The sequence below is a fragment of the Equus przewalskii genome, chromosome 2 (assembly GCF_037783145.1).
Source record: "Equus przewalskii isolate Varuska chromosome 2, EquPr2, whole genome shotgun sequence".
Lineage (NCBI taxonomy): Eukaryota > Metazoa > Chordata > Mammalia > Perissodactyla > Equidae > Equus > Equus przewalskii.
Window position 1 is genome coordinate 44,931,134 of NC_091832.1, and position 12,125 is coordinate 44,943,258.

A 12,125-nucleotide genomic window follows, 5' to 3' on the forward strand; every position below is an offset into this window, starting at 1 on the left:
CATGCTGACTTCTCCCTCAGGCGCAGGGCCCTCAGCCTGGGGCCCACAGCATTTTGGGGGCCCACAAAATGGTTTAATTGCTTTTAAAATCAGAAGAAAAACATACCAACTTTTAAGTTGAATAAAAAGTTTTTAATATATAAATCAATATATTAATCTTTATACCAATCCCTTTGTAATGTTTAAATTTTAATGGTTTTATGAAGGAAGTGCCCAGAGGTCACCCCGCAGCCCTGTGGAAAGGTCCATGAAGGAGTTTGCGCTTTTCCTGGGGCTGTGGGGAGCTGCAGAGTCTTCCAGATAAGAGAGGGACAATCTGATCTGACACTTAGGAAGGTGGAAAGGGATGGAGGGGTCGGGATTCTGGAGTGCAGCTCCCTGTGGCTGAGGGTGGACATTACAGGGGACCAGGCGAGCAGAAGCTCCCCGTTGGCCACTCTTGGTCGGGAACAGGGCAGAGCCTACAGCTCAAGTCTCCCTGCGCTGCTTGCTCCTGGATGCACCTGTTTCTGATCTCCTGTCGCCCCCGGACCACGAGAGTCTGGCCAACCCTGTGTTCTTGGTGTTGGATGGACACAGGGCCCGGCGTATATTCGGTCTGCAACACATAGTGTGAGTCAATTATGGATTATTCTCTTGACTTTTGCTTTAAATATGCCCCATGCAGATTTAAAGGAATGCCACCCATTGTCCTGAGATCCTCGTGGGGCCGGAAACAGTTGTCCCTCCCAGGCAACAGTTTGTCAGGTGAGACGACCCTGAGGGTAAAGTGACTCAGTCCTGTGACATTTGGGGATGGTGTGAGCACCATCCTTGTTATGGTCTGTCCACCCTCTGTGAGCAGCACTTCCTCCCAATGTCCATTTGACTTTCCCTCTGGGGAGGCAGCGTTCTGGCCAGCGAGGAGTGGCAGACCCATCCGTTCATGGGGTCTTGGCATCAGACAGCAGAGGGGTTTAATTAGTGCCTTTAAATCATTTATTCTAACTGGATGGATGTTTGCTGCTAAAATCCAAACACTTGCACGCTTTATAAATGACTCAGCCTAATCCGGAAGACAGATGGGCTTTGATAAAAATCAGCTGGGGGACAAATGGCTTATTTACTTGGAACTCGGATGTAGCCGGCAAAGGCTGGTGCTTCTTGCTGCATCATTGCCCAGGTTAAGGACTCTATTTTGTGGGGACAGTCAAGGTCAAAGCTGCATATACATAGAGGTGACCAGGAGAGGTGCCAGGCACGTATGCAGGGCAAGGAATGGAGTTGGCCCGGGAGCCTGCACTGGCCTGTCTGGTGGCCATGCCCAGATAGCTCTGCCATGTCATGCCCAGTGCTGTGGACTGCGTGTTTGGGTCCCCCACAATTTATAGGCTGAAGCCCTAATCCTCAGGGTGACTGTATTGGAGGAGGGCCTTCGGGAGGTGATTAGGTTAGATGAGCTCTGAGGGTGGGGCCCCAGGATGAGAATAGGGGACCAGAACTCTCTTTGCCATGTGAGGACACAGGAACAAAGTGGCAATCTGCCTGGGGCAAAATGGGCTCTCCCGAGACATGGAAGCTGCCGGCATCTTGATCTTGCACTTCCATCCTCCAGAACCGTGAGAAATAGATGTTGTTTAAGCTACTCAGTCTGTGGCATTTGTTAGGGCAGCCGAGCTGAGAAAGACACTCAAAAAAATCGTATGAAGACAGGGGAGCTGAGGATAGTTTTTTTTTTTTTTTTGAGGAAGATTAGCCCTGAGCTGACATCAGTGCCCATCTTCCTCTACTTTATATGTGGGATGCTGCCTCAGCATGCCTTGACAAGTGGCACGTAGGTCTGCACGTGGGATTCGAACTGGTGAACCCTGGGCCCAATAGTTTTTAAATATAAGGAGAGACTCAAATGAACTTACATGGCATAGGGAACTAACTACGGGAGATGAACGATGCTCTATGGCAGAGATGCCTGGGTTTCCAGGGGTGATTCTGGTCAGGAAACCAGTGGACATTCTGGGATGGCTTGAATGGATTCTGCTGTGGAATGAGAACTGGAGAACATAATATCTTCCTTTTCCTAAAGATTCTGGGACTTGCCGGATTCCTGGGAACCATTTAAAGAGTGACCAGAAATATAGCTCCATCATCCCAACAACATTTCCCATTGTAATAAGCAAAAGCTGGATTTACTGTAACGATGACTTCAACTCACTGCCTCCTGAAATGCTAAGCAATCCTCATCTGTGGAGGGGCCAGCGGTCTAGTTAAACACTTATGTTCCTTCCTGCCGTATCCACAGAACCCTTTACAAGAGCCTTTTCATCATCTGGAAAGCAGAGCCTGAAGCAAGGATTAAAGTGCTGAGACTGTTTGGAAAGCGCAAGCCCAGGGTGGCAAGAGTGAGGAGAAAGGGAGAAAGGAAGGAGAAAGTGCAAAGCCACACAGCTGGACACATCACCTTGCTCCTCGCTGCTCCATAAAGAGCAGTGAAGGGACACGGCAGGTGGCAGCCTTGCTCACTCAGCCAGTGGACTTTTCTGGAAGCTCGTGCAGGGAAGTGGTCCCTGGGAGCAGTCCATGAAGGGGAGAAAGGATGGGGATGTAGCTCCCTCCGTCCTCCCACGTCCCCCTGGGAAGCCAACTTCCCCGCTCTCTGGGCTGTATCATCGCCCATCCAGAGGCCACTCGGGAAGCTGGGTCCCACCCCCACCCTGTATTAAGGCATTTCATCCAAGTCTTGTTATGGAGGGGCACGCAGGGTGCTGAGCAGTGCCGACCGAGAGAGCAAAGGAGCGAGGGAGCTGAGGGAATCTGAGGATGTATCCAAAAGTTTATGCTCAAAAACACCACATATGAGCAGTGTGTTAGAGAAAGGCCTGCGATGGGCCCTGCCTTCCAGGGACCCCCCCCACTGGGGAGAAAATATCCGTGCCCTGCAAATGACAAAGTAAGCGGTGAGCGAATCATTCGATAACCACACGCAGCAGAATCTGGAGGCCCCTCACGGGCCGGTCACCGCTTGGCCAGATACACAGATGCTGAGACTCTAAGTTCTTTGTGCCTTTGCTGTTCCACCGGCTTAGGATTTCTCCCTCAGCACAGCTGGCCTTGGACAGAGAGCAATAACTGACACAACTGGGCCATCTAGCTAAGTGAAATTTGGATAAAGTGGGGAAGCATAAAAAATGCTACATGCGTGCCATAAACGTTTTCATTTTAACATAAAATAGACAACATGTATATCATTTTGTTCAACGTTTGGTGTAAGAGAAAGCCCGCTTCTTTGAGAATGGTCCCCAGGTTGGAATTCCAGTCTCTCTCTCTGTGTCTCTCCATAAACCACACTTGCCATCGTCAGTCTTCGATTTCCAGGTTGGGATGGAGAGCTTGGAGTCATATATAAACAACCCGAGGTTGGAATCCTCCTAGATTCGTACGATTTATTCCTCAATCTTTTAAGGTTGACTTGCCCAACCTAATTCAATGGCAGTATATTTAAGAACTTACCTTCATCTGTTCTTTCCAAAGACGTCTATTTAGTTTCCAGAGGAGCAGAGTTCTCTCCCGGCTCGGACTGACTGGCTTCTGTAATATTTCACTAAATCACCCAGTTGCCACAACAAAGGCAACTGAATAAGCAGGACTGGGGATGGACCCAGTAAGTGCATCAGTTTTCTTCAGCTGCTGTAACTAAATGCCAGACACTGGGTGGCTTAAAATGCTTTCCTGTTTTACCCTCTCCATTCTGGAGGCCAGAAGTCCGAGATCAAGGTGCCGGCAGGGCTGGTTCCTTCCGAGGCTGTGAGGGAGCGTCTGCTGCAGTCTCCCTCCAGCTCCTGGTGGTTTGCTGGCCATCCTTGGTTTGCAGACGCATCACTCCAGTCTCTGTCCCCACGGTCACACGGTCTTCTCCCTGCGTGCATGTCTGTGTCTCTTCTCCTCTTGCAAGGACGCCGGTCATATTGGGTTTAGGGTCCACCTTCTAGTATGGCTGCATCTTAAATTGGTTGCATCTGCAAAGACCCTATTTCCAAATAAAGTCACATGCACAGGTTAGGACTTCCCCATGTCTTTTTGGGGGACCCATTTCAACCCATGACAATAAGCTGTACTTTCTGGTAGAAGCGGGAGAGCACAGTCTTACTGCAAAGGAGTCCACTGCTGCAAGTATTTGGCCAGCACAGGGTGACGGCACGTTCTGTGGGCAGTCAGTCCAGTGTCCATGACACCCGGGGTCTGGCGGCACTGTATCGAGGTTCTGGGGTGTCTTTGCATGACCAGAAGGACCTCAGCCTCAGGCTGAGATCTCGGAGGCGGGTTCAGCTGCCTGGGCTGGGGCCAGAGCAGGGACCCAGGGCTTCTCGGTTACAAGGAGAGGCAGATAAAGGCCACAAAGTCACCCAGAAATTCTGGAATTTCCATCTATCACTGAACCGTGCCAATTTTACCCTCTATGTGTTTCTCAAATTCCTCTGTACCTTTAGTTCTTCGGATCCCAAGCTGACCCCAAAGCGTGGTGACAAGAGACTTCGTAAGCCCTAAGCCCAGCAGCAGTCGCAGCACATCCACGACCGTCAGGGTCAACTCAAACCGACCGTGACCTCGGAACACATGAGGAAGAGGGGACGGGCAGGGTGGGGCCCTGGGCATCAGGGGAGACGACGGCTGGGGGAAGGGAGCCGTGACGAAGTACAGCTGCAGAGTTGGGTTCTCTTCGCTGACCTCACAGATGGTGTCGGTGTCCAAGGAGTCAAGATCCGAAGTCTGACCCGTTCCTCTGTGGTCTCTGCACACCTGGGATGGTCCCCAGCTGCGCCTTCTGCTGCGAGGGGATGCCTCGATCCTCTGCTGCCTTCATCCTCGTGTTCCCTGAAAAATGAGAACTTAGAGAAGCCGCCACTCAAACGCTTCTCTAGAATAAATGGCCGCATGCATTTCAGCCACGGAAATCAGGCCGACACCTCTGCAGGTGAGGTCTGGGCTGGCTGCAACTTCTGCCCGGGACGCCTCTGTGCTGCCAGGGCCAGCTCTTGACTCGGAGCGTCACGAGAGGAGAGAGGCAGGTGCCCTGCTCGACCGCAGGGATGGGCACACGGATGCTTCGTGCTCCCAGTGGAATGTCTTCTGTCTTCACCCTCCACCACCCCAGGTGCCTGGAGGAGTCATGGGGTCACAGGCTGGGAGCAGGTCAGCGGCTGAGAAAGGGCCCAGGGGCAGCAACTCTGCGAGGCCAGCAGGCTTCTCTTTGGCTCCCTTAGCTGGGCAGCTCTCATTGCCTAGAGCAGCGTGTCTGTGTGTGCATGTGTGTTGTTCATGCAGAGACGCATCTGTGCGTCGGGGAGGCAGTGTGGGGTGAGGGAACCAGTCACAGCCGGATCCATGCCTCCATTCTGCCCTTTACCAATGATGACCTTGTCGTTCATGGCACTTGCCATCCCAGGCCCTGGGCCTCCTGCACTGGGACCTGCGGAGACCAATGCTCCCCTTCGGGGCTGCGAAGGCTGGAGATGAGGTCTTGGTGACTCCTGTGCACACTTGAGACAGAGAGGGCGTCTGGTTTCAAAGCCTGCCATAGACGCCAGCCCGCTGTTCTACCTTCACCAACGCCTGTTCATTTAACCCGTCTCTTCCTCAGTTTACTTACCTGTAAAACGGGGATGGTGATGTGAGGACGCCATTTAAGCCCTCACTGGCGTTAGCTCTAGTTGATATAATCTCTATAAAGGATCCTGGACCCTCAGAGACACATTATTATTTTTACTACTGTTATCAATAGTTGATCAACAGCTAATAATTGGGTGAACATCTGTAGCAAAGTGACTTCCGTTTAAGACGAAAGACTGAGCTGGCAGAGGGAGCTCTCCGCGCCAAAAAGAAGAATGCCTCATCAAGGATATAGACACACACACGTGCACACAGATATGGATACGCATTTATGTACAAGACTAAGGGCAAGAAAGCAGAACCCCTGGTCCCAGAAACCAAGAGGAACCCAGAGCGGTGAGGGGAGGGAGGCCGGGCAGCCCTGGGGTCGCTGGTCGAAGAGGGGCTTGGGGCTGGCTTAGTGTCCTCCCGTGGTGACAGCTGAGACTGGGGCCCCAGGTGAGAAAAGCAGAAGTAATGAAAGGGATAAATTAGACACCAGGGAGCACAGAAAATAGGACAACTTCAAAGGAATGTGAAAATAAGTGTGTTTAAAGTATTTCAAAAGATAAAGGGAAGAAAAGACACTATAAAGCCAGAACACGACATTAGGAAAGAAAATACAGCAGGTGGGTCTGAAAAAGAATGAAGCAGAACCACAGAAATTAAACAAAATAAAACTAAACCAAATGAAACTAAACAGACAGGTTGACAGTCAACCAGAATGAGTGATTTAGGGAAACTGTCCAGCAAAGAGAAGCGTCAAGACTCAGATAAATGGAGGAGCAGATCCAGCGTCTGCAGAATGGGAGGTCCCGAAGGAGAGGCCAGGCAATTTTTAAAGCCATTGTGGCAGAGAATTTTCCAGAACAGATGAAAGACATGAGACAGATGGAAAAAGCAAATCTCTGGGCAGAATAAGTCACATCAAGTCCCCGTGTAGACATTTTGCTCCATGTTTGGTGAGTGTGAATCAAAGAGAAAAATATTAGCTGCTGTCAGAGAGAAAAACAGGCACTTTCGGATGTTGCTGGGGGTACGCAGACTGATAAATCTTTTCTTGGGAGCTAATTTGCTGTAACAGATACAAAATCTTAAAAAATCCACACACCCATTTACTCGTCATTTTCACTTTTAGAAATTCATTCTAAGAAAATAGTAATTGACACGTAGAAAGATTTGAATCCGGCAGTGTTTGTAAGGGCAAAAAAACTAGAGATGTAGATTATTTCTAAGCAAACAAATACATATAAACTATGATACTAACCATAAACTGGAATGTGACCCAGCCATAAAAGTTATGTTTAAAAGAGTATTTAAAGAAGTAGAAGGAGAACACAATTAATTAACATGATTATTAATTTAATTAAAAAAGCAGATGACAAAACCGTGTTCAGTGTGTTCATGCTTCAGCTCTGGACGTGTTCATGTGTGTCCGTGTGTTTGCGTGTGTGCACGAGCGTGCGTGCACGCACGTATGTGATAAGAAGGATTTGGCCGACATTATAGTAGTTTTCTCTGGGTAAATTACAGCCGTGATTTCACCCTGTGAGTTTGTACTTCTCCATATAGGTGGTGCCTGCATTATCTATTGTAAACGTGTATTAATGCTGTTACAGTAAATGTATTACTTCCCAGCCCTCGGCCAGCCTGTTAACAGCGCAGGGGTGAGGGGTGAATGCTCAGAGCCCCAACAGCCTGGCACAAGTCCCTGCCCAGCCGGCTGCCCGCTGGTGACCAGAGTGAACCACTTAGCCCACGGAGCCTTTGCTTGCTCACCAGTGAGGCGGGGGTGATGGTGCTGTCTCTCTCTCCAGGCTGGGGGGCATTAAATGAGGTAACCCATGGAACGTGCTTAGCATGGAGCCGTGCACAGCATAGGTGCACATAAACGAGCTGATTAACTAAACCAGCATTATTCTGAGTGTTGTGCTTCATCAGCTATACCCTTTCTATGTCCACAGAACCAGGCTTGCAACACCTCTGCTGCAGAAAGAAGCCAAAGGGAGACCAGTGATGGGCAAGGGGAAGAGAAGAGAGGCCTGATACGAACACTAAGAAGGGCATAGCACACGAATGGAGAGCAGGCACCTGAAGTGCGTGTGGAGTTCAGGTTCAGCAAGCTCTGGCAGTGCTCATAGAGAACCAATTGGTATGAAGCCTTGGAACAGATCCTTTTCTGAAGCTGTAACTGTGGGTGGCTTATAAGGGCAAGGAGCCACTATCAGGCTTAAGGCCCATTCCATACAGGGACTCAGAGTCCTGTCCAAAGCAGTAATGGAGAGTGGATATGACTGAGGGCTCCTGACAGCCAGACAGGTGAGCCAGGGGAACTGAGGATGGCTTCAGACCCTGGGAGCCCGCTGAAGCCTCCTCAGGAGCACAGAGGCCTCTCGTCTCAGGAAAGCCTGTGGGCTCTCCCAGTACCTTGCTGCTCCAGCTCAGCACTGTGGCCCGTAGCCCACCACAGGCTTCCCGAAGGGCAACAGCCCATTCCAGGCAGGTCGGGGCTGGGGCTCGAGTGGGACATCTTCTGAGAAGAGTGAACTGGGAGGCGTGCTGGCCCCGGGCTCAGCCCTCAGCGCTCTGCAGACCCCCAGACCCGGGTCCCTGGCCTGGCTTTCCTGCTAAGCGTCTGTGCCAGACAGAATGACATTTGCCTGAAAGTCATAGAAACCGTCACTGAGCAGTAGATTAAACAAGATTGAGGTTTATTTCTTTCTTCTATAACAAGATGCCCAGAGGCAGGTGATCTAGGGGTGTCGTGGCTCGAAGACGCCCCTGAGGACACAGGCTCTGTGTGCCCCTCCAGCAGCTTCATCAGTGGCTCCCGTCGTCTCAGCCAGGCGGGGCCCATGCCTGCAGCCTAGGGGCTGTGGTTTAGGCCAGAAGAAGGGAGAAGGACAAAGAGCAAAAGGTACTGTCACCCAGGCGGGTCCCCTTGTAAGGAGCTGTAGTTGGCTGAATAATGGCCCCAAATGATGGCCTCCAAATCGATGGCACCCAAAGATATCAGGTCCTAACACCTGGGACCTATAAATGTCATCCCGTATGAAAACAGGGCCTCTGCAGATGTAGGTTGAGGATCTTGAGATGGCAGATTGTCCTGGACGATCTATGTGGGACTTGCCGTGGAGGACCGGGAAGTGGCCAGTGGGGCTGGCTGAGCAGAACCCCGGGAGGGCGCACGGCAGGGGCATGACACAGCTGCAAGGGGTCTTCCAGGTGGTCTCCCAGACCCACGGGGTGGGAACAGCAGCCAGATCTCAGAGGGTCAGCAGCACCACTGATAGCCAACCTGGGAAGAGTCTGTCGGAAGGACCACTGGGTCTGGAATATTCTGAAAACATTCCTCCAGTTTGCTGGTGGCTTCAGGGTGAGCAGTGGTCAGCCAGACCAGGGGTGCAGCTGTCACGGAGGCCAGAAGTTCTGACGGACCTGAGGGACCCGCGTGCAGACGCAAGTCCTCTCCTCGTCTGCCACACCAAGGTCACGGCAGCTCCCTGTGGCCACGGAGCAGAGACGGGGGAGGAGCTAAGCGCTGGGAGTCTGCAAGGGCCTCTGGTAAGGAGAGGCCGTGAACAGTAAGGTTAGCTCCAGTAAACTTCACCCCCATTCCTCACGCACCACCCAGTGGGTGGAGGTCCATTATTAGGGAGATCAGATCGTTCCAGAAAATAAAGAAGCATCATTTTCTTTGCACATCTGAATGTCGGGAGCCAGCCTGCAGTCCTGCTACATACACATTTATTGGGTGTACACAAGGTGCTGGGTGCTCTGTAGAGAGTGCCATTTAATCCTTACAATTCCCCGCAGGTATGAATTATCATCTCCGTTTTACAGCTGAGAAACTCAGCATTAATAGTTTGCCGGGAGTCACAACATTCATCGAGTTCAGGCTGAGCTGCCGAGGGAGAGACTCCAGCCCAGCGGCTTCCACAGCACAGAGCTTCCTTTTTCCTCCGCACGCGGCCTGGGAAGGAGCAGGCCAGGTGGTCCGGTCCCAACCCTTCAACTCTGTGGTTGGTCTTCCCAGGCCAGCAGAGGGCAGGAAGCAAGAAGAGGGTCCAGGGTCAGCATCTTTAAACAGATGACCCAAACTGCCCCAAATCTGTGTATTCCTATCCTGCTCACAGCCCACTGGGCAAATTTAATCGCGAGGTCACACTTACCTCCTAGATGGTCCGTATCAGCTCAGGCTGCCATAACAAAGCACCACGGCTCGGCAGCTTAAACAACAGACCTTTACTGCTGACAGTTCTAGAGGCTGGAAGTTCAAGATCGAGGTGCCCAGAGTCTGGTGAGGGCCCCGCTTCCTGGATGACCAACAGCTGCCTCCTCACTGTGTCCTCACATGGTGGAGAGCGAGCTCTGGTCCCTTCCTCTTCTTAAAAGGACATTAATCCCATCATGGCGTCCCACCCTCATGACCTCATCTGACCCTAATCACCTCCCAAAGGCCCCACCTCCAAATACCATTCACACATGAATTTTGGGTGATACACACGTTCCATCTGTAACACAGGACTCTGGGGAGGTGGTCCGTATGCAACCAAGCCCTGGAGGGGAGAGCTGGCAGCCAGGTGAGCACGGGGCTGCCAGCAGTCTCTGCCCCCGTCAGCCCTCCCACACTCGGGTCTCCATAGCACACACTCGCTGCCCCCAAGGGAGACCCACAGTCCTTCTTGTGTCCAGCTCTGTCCGTGACCACACGGGGTCCTCAGTCCTCTCTCTCAGGTTCAGCTGTGGCAACTGGGATCTGGTGATCTATTCTCTAAAAGACGATGATTTGGACATCTCCTCTGGACACGTGAAAGTTTGGATTAGCAGACGGTACCCGCAAAAGTGCAGCTGCTACTCAGAAAGGAAGGGACGGAGTCACAGCCGTGAGGGGTGCCCAGTTGCCAGCTCCAAAACCTCATGGAGCAGGAATTATCACAAAGACTCCCTGACCTGGCAGTGGGCTGAGCTCCCTAGTTACTGCTCGCTGGAGCATCTCCCCGGTCTTGGGCTAAGTGTGCGCCCTGGGAGGTCCCTCCTGGTCCAGTATCCTCGGCTCATCTGCAGAAGGGGGAGGAAAGGGTGCTCTCCTTGGGTGACAAACACCTTTTGCCCCTTCTTCTCCAGGGGCAGGTTGGAAGTTCCATCACAGGCTTTCATAGGCCCAGCTGTGGCATATTTTTTGGCAATAACAGTCCCTAAAAATCTGTTTGCTTCCAGTCCATTCCAGGTGAAAGTAACCATCCCCCGACATCTCATGAGCTTAAACAGCCGCTTCCCCCCTTCTGCTCCCCGGCTTCCACGGCGGACCTGGTGGACCCCTTTGTATCCAGCCCCTGGCCTGCTGTAACCACAAAGTACCCCAAACTGAGCGACTTAGAAGAGGGGAAGTTCATCCTCTCACAGCCTGGAGGCCCGAAGGCTGGAACGAAGGTGCGGGCAGGCCGAGCTCCCTCTGAAAGCTCCAGGGGAGAATCTGGTCCTTCCTTCACTCCGGTTTCTGGGGGCCCCAGCCATCCCTGACATTCCTTGGCTCGTGGCAGCCTCACTCCATCTCCGCCTCCACCTTCTTCGTAAGCCCTTCTTCCCTGTGTGTCTCCGGGTCCAAATTTCCCCCTTCACAGATGGACACCGATCATGCTGTATTTAGGGCCCACCCTAAATGTCCGGTAGGGTGTCCCACATGACATCATCTTAACTTGATGACATCTGCAAAGAGTTCTAAATAAGGTCACATTCACACTTACTGGGTGGATATAAATTTGGCAGAGAGACTATTTAACTCAGGACATTCTGTAGGGCCCAGGCCTTGCCTGCTCAGCAAGAGCCCACAAGCCCGTTGCAACCGCGTGTCCTTCTGGCTCCCTTCTGGGCAGGACGCCCAGCTGCCTGGCCAGCCTGGATCCTGCCTCATCTCACTCAGAGAACATCAGGTCTCAAAGGGACGCAGAGCCCCTCTACGTGAGCCACTGTTCCTGGGAACGCTGGTCGTACCAGGGACAGCCCTCCTGGCAAGCATGCAGCCTTTGCGTCCTCTGCCCATACAAGAAACCGCCCCGGTAGTGGGCGCACATTTCCATCCAGCCACTGCCACTGGAACACCCTGGAAGTAACTCCCAATAAACCTAGTGTCTCGTTCGCCGACTCCTGGCCTTTTCTTCCGTCTCTCTGCACCCTGCTCCACGCTGCTCCCCGAGCTGGGCATGCAGCCGGACAATCTTGTTTCTCTTTATTTCACAAATAAGCCATCTGGGGTCTTCTGAGACAAGAGGCTTGTGTAAGAAGGCAGCACGGATGATCTGACCTTTGACACTGTGGTGGCTCCGTGAGATCCTCTCACCAACGTGTGTCCCTTCCCGTTATTGCTCCTCTGTGTGTGTCTGTCCCTGTGTCCAAATGTCTCTCTTCCTATAAGGACATCAGACATATTAGATTAGAGCTTACCCTAACTGACCTCATTCCAACCTTAGTCACCTCTGGAAGGACCCTGTCTCAAATGCAGC